This window comes from Malus sylvestris, chromosome 10, assembly GCF_916048215.2.
Source record: "Malus sylvestris chromosome 10, drMalSylv7.2, whole genome shotgun sequence".
Lineage (NCBI taxonomy): Eukaryota > Viridiplantae > Streptophyta > Magnoliopsida > Rosales > Rosaceae > Malus > Malus sylvestris.
In genome coordinates, this window is record NC_062269.1 from 29,563,088 (window position 1) to 29,575,520 (window position 12,433).

Below are 12,433 nucleotides of genomic sequence, written 5' to 3' on the forward strand. Positions count from 1 at the left end.
GTCTCTATCTATTTACATACTTATCCACACCAGTGACATGGGGAGCGAAGGAAGCCACATCACACAGAATGACACCCCCTCACACCTGGTGCGAAGCAATGAAAGAAGGAAGGAAAGAGGGTTGCTCTTCAAGCTAAAGTCGATAAGTTAGAAGCTCAGAACAACAAGATAGCAATGAAGAATGAGGTCTTCCAGGAGCAGTATGAGAAGCTCTTTGAGACGCTCCACGAAACTAGGCGTACTCAAACATGTGAGCTCGTTGCCCCTGTGGACATTAACCATCATCTGGGTACCCCCCAACACCGACGGTCACCTCCCTTTGACATGGGTATCCCTGATGAGGAGCGAGCTAATCATATAAACATTGATCAACATGAGACTTCTCTCAACCCAGATGCTTCGACCCGAAGCAAGAGAAGTGGAGGAAGACATTTCCTTACAAAAGGGTTGGAAGGATCGAAAGCTATTTATCGTGACTACCGAGACTTCTTAAAGCAATGTCGAGAGAATCCCCTCCACATTTGCTCGAAGATCAATGACCCAAGGGTTTCTGAAAGACTCGGTCCCCTTCCACAACCCAGGCCCGCTGCCAATCTAGGGAATGAACAATAGATCCCAGAGGAACATGAAGGTACAGGGGACTCTGAGGTATTCTGACAGACTTGCCCTGGAAGTCAATACGGCGAGTCCAAGAAAAAACCACACGCCCTTACTCAAACTTTCCTACTTCCAAGATGCGATAAAAAAACCACACGCCCTTGCTCAAACTCCACTCAGGACCTCTTTGTCCTACAGCTCATTGAGGAAGTAAACAAGTTGAAGGCCAAACGTCAGGCCGAGATACCTGACTGGAACCAACCCAGGCCTGGCCCTCTCACAGGAAGGATCCTCGACGCCCCCTTCAAGCGAAGACAAAACAAAAGCTTGGTTTACAACTATATACTGGAAGGGATGACGCAATTGAACACCTTAACCTCTTTGAGTCCATAATGGCATATCGGATGCACACCGACGAAGAGCGATGTCTTCTCTTCTCCTCCACCCTCTCTGACGGAGCTCTAAACTAGTATTGCCATCTTCCACCTGAGACAGTAGACTTATTTGAGGAACTGAGGAAACTGTTTGTCTCTCAACACATCTTTCAGACCGATTGCTTGCATTCTGTAGATGACTTGTACATTATTCGCCAGAAGCCGGACAAGTCACTACGAGAGTATGCCGGTCGCTTCAGCTATGAGTATTCTCGCTGCGCTGAGGCAGATGACAAGACCGCCCTCAAGGCCTTCACGGTAGGCCTACGTGATTGTTTCTTCAAGTACATGATCAATGCCAACACTTGGAAGATTTACTCTGAGGTGATGGCACAGGCTTACAACCACGCCTCCGCCGAAGCAAGGACATGCAAAGGGAACCCCCATATGGTTAACCCCTATCAACAAGTAGGAAGTGGAAGTCAAGTTCTACCAAGTGAGGAGATCTTGGTCATTCAGACACCCATTGCATCATCTCCTGCCTCATTTAGCTACTCGCTAAGTCACCAAATGTATCTGTTTATTGGTAAAAGGAAGGATTTTTACTCTCAGCAAGCCCATTACAACAAGAGGGATAAAAGTTCGTATCAAGACAAATATGGGTGAACGTACCGTCGACTATTATGACTATGGGGCCAAGCCTCACTCTTTCAAAATGGAGGGCTAGGTACTGAAGGAAATGCTATTATAAGAAGGCATACACATTACAAATGTTTTGACTCTCAACCATTTGAGATTTTTTGTCACACAAGCCATTCGGCAAATATTTAAAGGAAAGGGAATTCAGACAACTTCTTCTGAGTTTTTTACGTTCCTAGCACTGGAACACTTGGTCTACGCTGACCTACCCTTATACTCTAACTCAGAGCTTCAACATGCATACTTTGACAAAAAGTATGTGATACTAAGTGTTACAACCAACATGGTTCACATATCAAAAGCATGGATCCCTTCATGCATAACAAAATATTCATAAGCATCACTCATATCAATCAACATAAACATCATACATTCCAACACATTCATACATAAACATTATACATTTCAACACATTCATACATAAACATCATACATTCTAACACATCCATACATAAGCCAACTGTGCTTCGAAATGGTTCAACATACTTTGTGTCTTCGACACTTGCTACAATGTGCCTCGACACCTTACCCTTATTCTCACCAACCAGGTGATGAAATGTGAAGAAGGAACTCATCTTCATGCCACCAACCAGGTGATGAAATGTACAACCCGTACTCTCCTTCATACCACCAACCAGGTAATGAAATGTACAACCCGTACTCTAATATCATTTGGCAACTTGCCACTCATGCCACCAACCAAGTGAAGAAGGAACTCATCTTCATGCCACCAACCAGGCGATGAAATATACAACCTATACTCTTCTTCATGCCATCAACCATGTGATGAAATGTACAACCCGTACTTTAATATCATTTGCCAACTTGCCATTCGTGCCACCAACTAGGGGAAGAAGGAACTCACATTCATACCACCAACCAGGTGAAGAAGGCACTCATCTTCATGCTACCAAGCAGGTGATGAAATGTATAACCTGTACTCTCCTTCATGCCACCAACCAGGTGATGAAATGTACAACTCGTACTCTAATATCATTTGGCAACTTGCCATTCATGCCAACAACCAGGGGAAGAAGGAACTCACCTTCGTACCACCAACCAAGTGATGAAAGCAACTCACCATTCATTCCACCTACCAGAAGACGAATGGTACAACTTGTACATGTGAACTCCTAGCATTCACAAATAATCAAAAACCCTCAAGCTTGGCAACTCAACTAGGGGAGCACTTATGCCCAACAAGAATTATAGGCACCGACAAAGTCTTATTGCAAGCCAACAACAACTTCAGTGCATGGCATACGAAGATCAAGCTATTCAGCCCTCTTACATCTGTTTCAAACATTTCCCCTCTGTAACAATGCAAAAACTACAACTCATAGAAAACTTCACACACTCTTAATCAAGACAGTGTGAAGCAAAACCAATTTATGGTGCCAACAAGAGCTTCATCAATGGAGGGCAACCACAATTCTCAAAAGCTTCACACACTTTTGATCAAGACAGTGTGAAGCAAAACCAATTTATGGTGCCAACAAGAGCTTCATCAAAGGAGTTCAACCACAATTCTCAAAAGCTTCACACACTCTTGATCAAGACAGTGTGAAGCAAAACCAATTTATGGTGCCAACAAGAGCTTCATCAATAGAGGGCAACCACAATTCTCAAAAGCTTCACACACTCTTGATCAAGACAATGTGAAGTAAAACCAATTTATGGTGCCAACAAAAGCTTCATCAATGGAGGGCAACCACAATTCTCAAAAACTTCACACACTCTTGATCAAGACAGTGTGAAGCAAAACCAATTTATGGTACCAACAAGAGCTTCATCAAAGGAGTTCAACCACAATTCTCAAAAGCTTCACACACTCTTGATCAAGACAGTGTGAAGCAAAACCAATTTATAGTGCCAACAAGAGCTTTATCAATAAAGGGCAACCACAATTCTCAAAAGCTTCACACACTCTTAATTAAGACAGTGTGAAGTAAAACCAATTTATGGTGCCAACAAAAGCTTCATCAAAGGAGTTCAACCACAATTCTCAAAAGCTTCACACACTCTTGATCAAGACAGTGTGAAGCAAAACCAATTTATGGTGCCAACAAAAGCTTCATCAATGGAGGGCAACTACAATTCTCAGACCTTCGAAGCAAATTCAAGACTGTTCGAAGCAAATTCAATTTATATGGTTCATCCAAACCTTTGACTACTACAAGGTGTGGCTTGCATCACAATCTCTTGCTCAACAGTGTGAAAGCAAAATTTGTATATGTTGTCTCTCCCACATTTTCAAATTTCTAGTTTCCCAAAAAAAAAAAAAAGAAGAAAAAAAAAAGGAAATTCAACAAAGCTTCATCAATGGAGGACAACTACAAATTCTCCAAAGCTTCACACTATCTTGATCAAGATAGTGTGAAGCAAAATCAATTCATGGTACCCAACAAAAGCTTCAACTCCAAAGCTTCACCTACAAAGCTTCAACTCCAAAGCTTCACCAACAAAAGCTTCATCAATGGAGGACAACTACAAATTCTCAAAAGCTTCACACTATCTTGATCAAGACAGTGTGAAGCAAAATCAATTCATGGTACCCAACAAAAGCTTCAACTCTAAAGCTTCACCTACAAAGCTTCAACTCCAAAGCTTCACCAACAAAAGCTTCATTAATGGAGGACAACTACAAATTCTCAAAAGCTTCACACTATCTTGATCAAGATAGTGTGAAGCAAAATCAATTCATGGTACCCAACAAAAGCTTCAACTTCAAAGCTTCATCACAAAAGCTTCACCCACAAAAGCTTCACCACAAAAGCTTCACCCACAAAAGCTTCACCCACAAAGCTTAAACACAAAATCTTCACCTACAAAAGCTTCACACTATCTTGATCAAGATAATGTGAAGCAAAATCAATTCATGGTGCCCAACAAAGCTCCAACCTCAAAGCTTCACCTACAAAGCTTCAACACCAAAGCTTCACCTACAAAACTTTTTTAAAAAATATATAGATATATATATATATATATATATATTTTTTGGGAAATTCGAAAATTAAAAAATTCGAAAATTCGAAAATTAAAAAATTCGGAAATTCAAAAATTCAAAAATTCAAAAAAAAAAATCTAAAAAAAAAAATTTCGAAGAAAAAGAAAAATTGCCTAGGCCTCATCTTCTTTGGGCCTAACAACTTTCATAACAAATATATATGAAGAAGGAGTTTTGGGCTACCACTTAGAAAGGAAATGCCTCATTCGTCAACTCCCTCAACCGGAGACTTGGGGGACTCCTACCATATGCTATTGCACCTTGATACTCGGAAGTCTCACGACCACTCAGTGACTTGGATTTTTCAAGTCTCCAAACGAGAAGTTTTCCTCACTCGGGAAATTAAGGGAACACTACCTCAACCTACATGCTTCACTCACAAAGCTTCAACATACAAGTTTCAACAAAAGGAAAAATTCAAAGAACGTAGTGAAGAAGGCCTTGGTGTATTTAACACAATACGTTCAAATGAAGCAAAGTTTGTTTATTGATATCTCCGATAAGTTACAAATATGTACATATACATGAATCAGAATAAACAAACAAGAGGGAGCCTTCACAAGGGTTGCTTAGGAGAAGTTTCAGTAGTCGGCAGAGCACTAGAAAGAGGAGGCACCAGAGGGTGATTATTCGGAGCCTCAGTACTAGGCAGAACCCCAGAAGGAGGAGGCACCGAAGGTTGATCATTTGGAGCTTCATTACGCGGTACAGCCCCAGAAGACGAAGGCAATAAATGCCTTTGGAACAAACCCACAAACCTCTGATGATCAAGTAAAATCTAATCATCAGATTCCTGCAGCTGGTCGAGCTTCCTCTTCATGTTTGTATCATAGTCATTTGCGAGCCTGTGCAACTGTTTATTCTCAAGCTTGAGCCCTCTGATCTCCTGTTTGAGACTTATCACTTCAGCCGCCAATGATTCAACTTGGCGGGTTCGAGCAAATAGGTGTTGGGCCATATTAGACACATAACCTGCACACTGAACACTAAGAGCCAGAGAATCCTCAATAGCCAACTCATTAGACCATTTGGAAAATAGTCTGTTATCTTTGGGAGTGAGAAGATTCCTGGCCACCACTGCAGCGGCCATATCATTCTTCATCATAGAGTCCCTAACGGTAAGAGGACCAGTAGGGGATAAGAATGATGGGCGCCATATGTTGTCTTGAGAAAGCATGGCTGCCTCTTCACCAAAGTTCAAGTCAAAACGACGGTTGGATGGGCCAGACATTCTCAGAAATGATGAAGGAGAAATGAGGTGCAATAAATCTCTTAAGTAAGGGGAAAATTCCTACAAGCAATAACTCTCTGAATGTACTCCTTGCACACAATTGGTGCCCTTATAAAAGAAAGAGCAACAGGGCCGTTGGTTCAAAAATCGAAGAGGCACCACTCTCCGGATTCCGAAGAGGCACCACTTTCCACACGCAACATCAGCTCATCGGGTACCACAGATAACTTTGCCAAAGATCTCTGTCAAAGTTTAGACACATAAATTTTGAAGGTCCAGCTACCTTGCTATTACCCACAAGGATAAAGGAACATCACCACTGCTTAATAACTAGAAAGTCCCAATGTGTGTCAACCTCTATGCTCTGTGGCAAGGCAGACTGGCAAAAATGCCCAACCTTTACTTACATTCGAGAAAACACTCCCAACAAGATTGCTTGCTCAAAAATCGAAGAGGCACCGCTCTTCGAATCTCGAAAGCCAGACTCCCAACAGGATTACGTGCTCAAAAATCGAAGAGGCACCACCCTCCGAATCTCAAGAGCCAGACTCCCAACAGGATTACTTTCTCAAAAATCGAAGAGACACTGCTATCCGAATCTTACGAGTCAGACTCCCAACATGATTGATTTCTCAAAAATTGAAGAGGCACCGCTTTCCGAATCTCGAGAGCCAGACTCCCAATAGGATTACGTGCTCAAAAATCGAAGAGTCACCGCCCTCCGAATCTCGAGAGCCAGACTCTCAACATGATTACTTTCTCAAAAATCGAAGAGACACTGCTCTTCAAATCTCAAGAGTCAGACCCCCAACATGATTGCTTTCTTAAAAATTGAAGAGGCACCGTTCTCTGAATCTCGAGAGCCAGATCCCCGACATGATTGCTTGTTCGAAAACCGAAGAGGCACCGCTCTCCGAACTTTGAGAGCCTGATTTCCTTGGATAAAGCTTGTCTACAATCTTCACACACAACATCAGCTTTCCAGATACCACAGACAACTTTTTCAAAGTGCTATGACAAAGTTAAAACACGTGAAGCTTGCAGCTCCCACTACATTGCTATGACCAAGAAGGGTAAAAGAATAGCACTACTACTTGTTGTTAGGGAGACTCCTATATATGTCGACCTCCATCCTCCACAGCCAAGCAGACCTGCAACTAAAAAACAAATGCTCAACTTTTCTTCACATCTGAGAGGGCACTCTCAGCAGAATCTCTCGAAATACTCAGCTTCTTTTCCTCCCAATAATACCTCTGCAAACAAGCCACGTTTGAGCAAGAGTATCTCATATCATCAGGGTTAAAAGCAAGAGTATCCCATATCATGCTTTTTCCCTGTCTTTTCCTTTGGCCTTGTTCTTACCTGCAAGACAAGGAGAAATAGAGCAATCAGTCAGCACTTGGAATCAAGCTTCCAGTCAGGAAATGACTGCCTGGAACCCCTTGCCTGATTACTTATCTGACATTGCTCTCGAGTACTCATCTTCAACATCTTATGCAAAAATATTTCATATCATCTCTTCTCTATTTGCTTCTCCTTATCCTTGTTGCTGTTTACGACACAAGGAGAATGAGAACAATCAATCGGAAGCCGAAATCGAACCTCCGATCCAGGTTGCTTGCTTGGAAGTCTGATTGCTTACCTTGTCTGTTACCTCCTTCGGCAAATCTCCTAGCTCGGCGACTTGGGGGACTCCTACTATAGGGTTTTGTATCGCACTTGACCAAGCCCGAAACTACAAGTAAGCTTCAAGTGAAATTGATACATTACCTTGTGCATCTTCATTGGTTAAAGATACCACCCCTGGATGAAGGAAAAGTACTTCCAGAGAAGATGCCACATCTACGTATGAGACAGATAAGGCAAGTGAAAATGATACCACACTTCGGTACTTGAAGTTTCGTGATTACTCAATGGCTTAGATCTTGCAAGTCCCAAACCGATGAGCTTCCCTCATTCGGGAACTTAGGGGAGCACTGTTTGTACCATACTTGACCAATCCCGAAACTACTGAGCACCGGTCAACGTTATACCGTCAAGGACCTAGAAGAGTTTCCCTTCAACCAGGAGGCCAATCACAGTGCGACACGTGTCGATATCAGAAGCCAATCATAGCGCAACACGTGTCAACATCAGAAGCCAATCACAACACGACACGTGTCAAAGTCAAAATAAAACTAGAAACTCTTTTCTATAAATAGAGATCATTCTCTCACAATATTTCCTAATATCATTTGTACTAAATCATTCATTAGTACTCACAAAAGGAGAGCTTGAACCTATGTACTTGTGTAAACCCTTCACAATTAATGAGAACTCCTCTGCTCTGTGGACGTAGCCAATCTGGTTGAACCACGTACATCTTGTATTTGCTTCCCTGTCTCTATCCATTTACATACTTATCCACACTAGTGACCGGAGCAATCTAGCGAAGGTCACAAACTTAACACTTTTTGTTGTACCAAAGTCCTCACTGATTTTGTGCATCAACAGAAGACATTCACAAAACCAAATCAAACGCACCAAATATGACATCAAAGAATAAATTATATAAATTGACAGATTGAAAGAAACTAAATAGAGATTAGAAAGAGAAAGAGAATACCGGAGAAAGTGGGAAAGCGAAGAGAGACGCAGTTGTAGAGGTTAACGAAGGAAGCCACTGCCAAGAAAATCCAAGCTTGAATAATTAACATTTATTATTACAAATGATTAACTCTAAGGTTTCTCAATATATGTGATAAAATACATGTAAATGGTTAAATGTGTAATATAGTTCGTTGATTTTACCTCAACCACCAAAGCAAATTTCGTACGAATTCCCTCATATACTTTGTAAATCTACCAAGATTGGTAATAACATGCTACTTGGCATAACATTCATTATTCACCCATTATTATTTAGCATACATACATATATTCTGGAAAATTTAAATATGTAATTGTGCAAAGCATATGATGAGCAAACGAAAAAACCAATATATTGATGTAAAGAGATTGAGAGATGGGTTACCTGGCTGAACTTGGATTGGAGAATATTGTTGATAACATACCCAAGAATATACCAACATTCATTTGAAAATGCATTCAAGTAAGCACTAACATAACATGGCACTAATAATTATTGCCACGCATACATTTCACAATTAGCATAATTTTAATTAAAAAATCTACATCCCAGTTAAATACTAAAATAAGGGACTAAACTTAGTTACTATAATATGTATTAATACATGCAGTATGATTCTACTGTACACATATACTGAGATGCGAAAGAGGGCCAAAGATTGCATAACTGGAAGGAAGAGCTTCAAGATGAGAATTGAATTGATCACCAAAAGATTGCATATAATGAGATGCAAATTGTAAGGAATATGGACGTACAAATCACATGAGATTTGACTTCCCTGATATGTGCATAGTAACCATAATTAAAAAAAAATTATAATACACAAACAGAAAATCTAAATGAGAAAACCAAGGAGATGGGAAAAGGAGGATGAATCATTATTTTAACTGAAGAATATAATTCATCGAACAATAATTAGTAGATAAAACGAAAGCAGCAATGTAAAACACATGGGCTACTTGAATTCTAAGGGCTGAGGATGATAGCTTAATACCACCAAGTTCCATTTTCAATCAGAGTGAAAACTGAATTCGAGACTCTTCTGGGTTCCTATTTACAAACATAACATGGTGGACTAAATTAAAAACAACTTTGAACCGAAAATTATAATCGGAGTTTTTCTAATTATTTTTGCGAGAATTCTCATAACCCTGAACAAAAAGAAAAGTTTACCACAAGCTTGGAGCTAATCGGGTCACATTCTCGTTGCTCTGCACAAAACAAAATTTGAAGTTATATATATATATATGGAATTGTTATTGGCATTTCAAAAATCTTATTCTACACTCCAAATTTTCTATATTTGGAAAGAAAATTACAGTTGTGAGGAGTGTAAAATGATATTTTTGAAGTGCCAATAACACTTCCCTATATGTATATATATAGCAACTTGTCCTACCGACCTGACGTTAAAATACTTCACTAAAACTTTTAGATGGTTGTGGTATCTCACATAACAAACATGACATATAATATAGGGCTGGTTTGGTATTGTTGTGCTTTGAAAAAAAACTGTTTCTGTTGTGCTGTGAGAATAAGCAGATGTGAAATAAAGCAGTAGAGTGTTTCGTAAATTTTTTTGTAAAAGTGCTTTTGGAAAAAAAAAGCAGTATGATAGTGTTTGGTAAACTTTTATGTAAAACAGCTGTAACTGTGTGAAATGACCAAAAATGTATAATACTAGATGTGCTATGACAAGCCATGACGTCGTTCGCTGGAAACCTCTTCACCTTCGTCTTCCTCTCCCTCCTCATCTTCTCCTTCCGCACGGTCGAAAATGGGACCCACCTCCTCACCTCCTTCGTCGACCGCGACCCTTCTCTCAAATCCATCCTCTCCTGCCTCAACCTTGCTGGCGTTGGCAATACCAACCATCGCTCTCCCAGATCTCTAGTTGAGTCCCCTTTTCCGATCTCTCTTCGCCGCCGACACCGCCTATTTCTTCACCTCACTCGCGTCGGAACCTTAGATGACGATTTCTTCTCAGGCGATGACGACGACGCTCGCTCCCTATCTGGCCGTCGATTTGCAATTCTTGATCAACGAATTGGAGCTGGGTCGCCGGGACGTGGCGACGTTGTTCTTCCTCTTGAAAGTGTGAGGAATTAGGAGAAACTTTGAAAATAAGCCACTTTTTGAAGCTGCTTTTTGCAGCTTCCACTTTTTAGCTTTTTTTCATCTGAAACTTTGAAAAAAAGCTAGTTTGGGGTGTTTACCAAACACCAAAAACTCTCCCAGTTTTTTTTCATACCAACTTTTTTTAAAATCACCTCAACCCCAAACTATACCGTAAACTAATGAATCTGATTCTCCCTGGAGGGGTATGTGTATCTCTTAGAACATCTATAGGTGACAAAATGGAAAGGTACAAAGGCATTAAACAATTCTGTATACCTAAACAATTGTCTAAAATAAGCTAACTTATAAAGATGTTATACTTTGAATTCAGTCAGTATACATCATTTTCAACACAAAATAATAATATTTCTCCAGTCCTGGCTGCTTCAATTATTTTGTTAACCACAGCTTCAACCTAAGAATTGATAAGAGCAGGATCCAATCGGTGATTTTCAACCCTTCTTCCCTGAGCATCAATACTTCAAAAAGAATGCATTATAGAACTAAAATTATAACTCAGACTCTTCATACCCAGTCTTTGTTCACTACAATCTCTATTTTAATCCTAGCGACGAAGTTGTCTTCACAAAATGTAGAGCCTAACAAAGTAATAAAAAGGCAAGAAATTATGAAATGATAATATAAGAAAAGAGTAGGATGATAAATAAATAACAGTAGATATAATTAAAATGAAGAGGTAATATCCATGCCAAAGCAAGAACATAACCAAAAAACAATCTCACCCAAGTGAGATTCACGGTGAAGATCTAGTTTGCGTGAAGGCCAGAAGATCAGAGGTCTAAAGTCCTTGCAGTGAAAGAAGTTATCTTCTTCTTCAAAGCTGCATGTGAAAGAAGCAGTTGTGCATTAAATTTTTATGGCCTCCAAGAAATTTAGAATTTGAAAAACTGACTAAATTAAAAAATTGTAGCTTTAAAAACACCATAAATGGTTTCACGGATTTAGCTACAAAAAATGAAAGTTGAACTAAAATAAGAAAGTTCTACCAGCATCATTTTCTTAAGCTAATCATGTCCAAGAAAACTGCACATATATTTTTCTAAAAAAAAATTAAAAAAAATAATCATGCAAATAATACACCTCCTCTCACCATCAACTAAATTAATCATGGAAAAGATGCGTCAACTTCAACTAATAAATAATATTGAATTTAAGAGAGAGAAATAGTAGACCTGACATTCGTGTCGTGTTTTTCGTGTTTGTGTTGTTTTCGTGTCATATCCGATATCTTAACGGGTCGTGTCGTGTAACACTTGTTAAAATAAACGGGTAAAATGACCCAACCCAAAATTGACCCGATAATATTAACAGGTAATATGACATGACATGTTACCGTCAAGGAAAATATATTTTAAACCAATAAATAATCAAATGAAAAACATAATACTAAATAAGTATATACATACCATATTAAACATCCAAAACATAAAAACGCAATTCTCTTTTTAAGTATATTTTCGCTTACCTAAATTGATCAAATGGTAAAATTGGAAAATATTGGAATAGAGAAGGGGTTTTTTCGTCAAAAAAAGTTCTAATAATATAAGTGAAATAGAATCCAAAAAATCTCTCATTTATCTTACGATTGTTATTTAAGTAAAGTTTTTAATTTTTTTTTAATTAATGTAGATGTGTAAAAAAATATATAAACGCTCGTAATGACAAGCTTTATAACTTTCATGAAGAGCTTAACTTCGAAATTTGTCACTATAATCATATAAATTACATATCAAAATTTAACCGTTGATTATTGTTTA

At 39.2% G+C, this 12,433-nt stretch overlaps 2 long non-coding RNA genes across 2 annotated transcripts in view; one reads left to right on the forward strand and one right to left on the reverse strand.

The window, feature by feature from the left end:
- The window catches only part of LOC126585858 (uncharacterized), a 67,576-nt gene that overhangs the window by 4,782 nt on the left and 50,361 nt on the right, over nt 1-12,433 (forward strand). The window lies entirely within an intron of this gene.
- LOC126585859 (uncharacterized) lies at nt 10,828-11,634 on the reverse strand. Its single transcript, XR_007610664.1, has 3 exons — nt 11,399-11,634; nt 11,187-11,254; nt 10,828-11,070 (listed from the first exon to the last, which is right to left on the reverse strand). It is a non-coding gene; the product is annotated as an uncharacterized LOC126585859 (long non-coding RNA).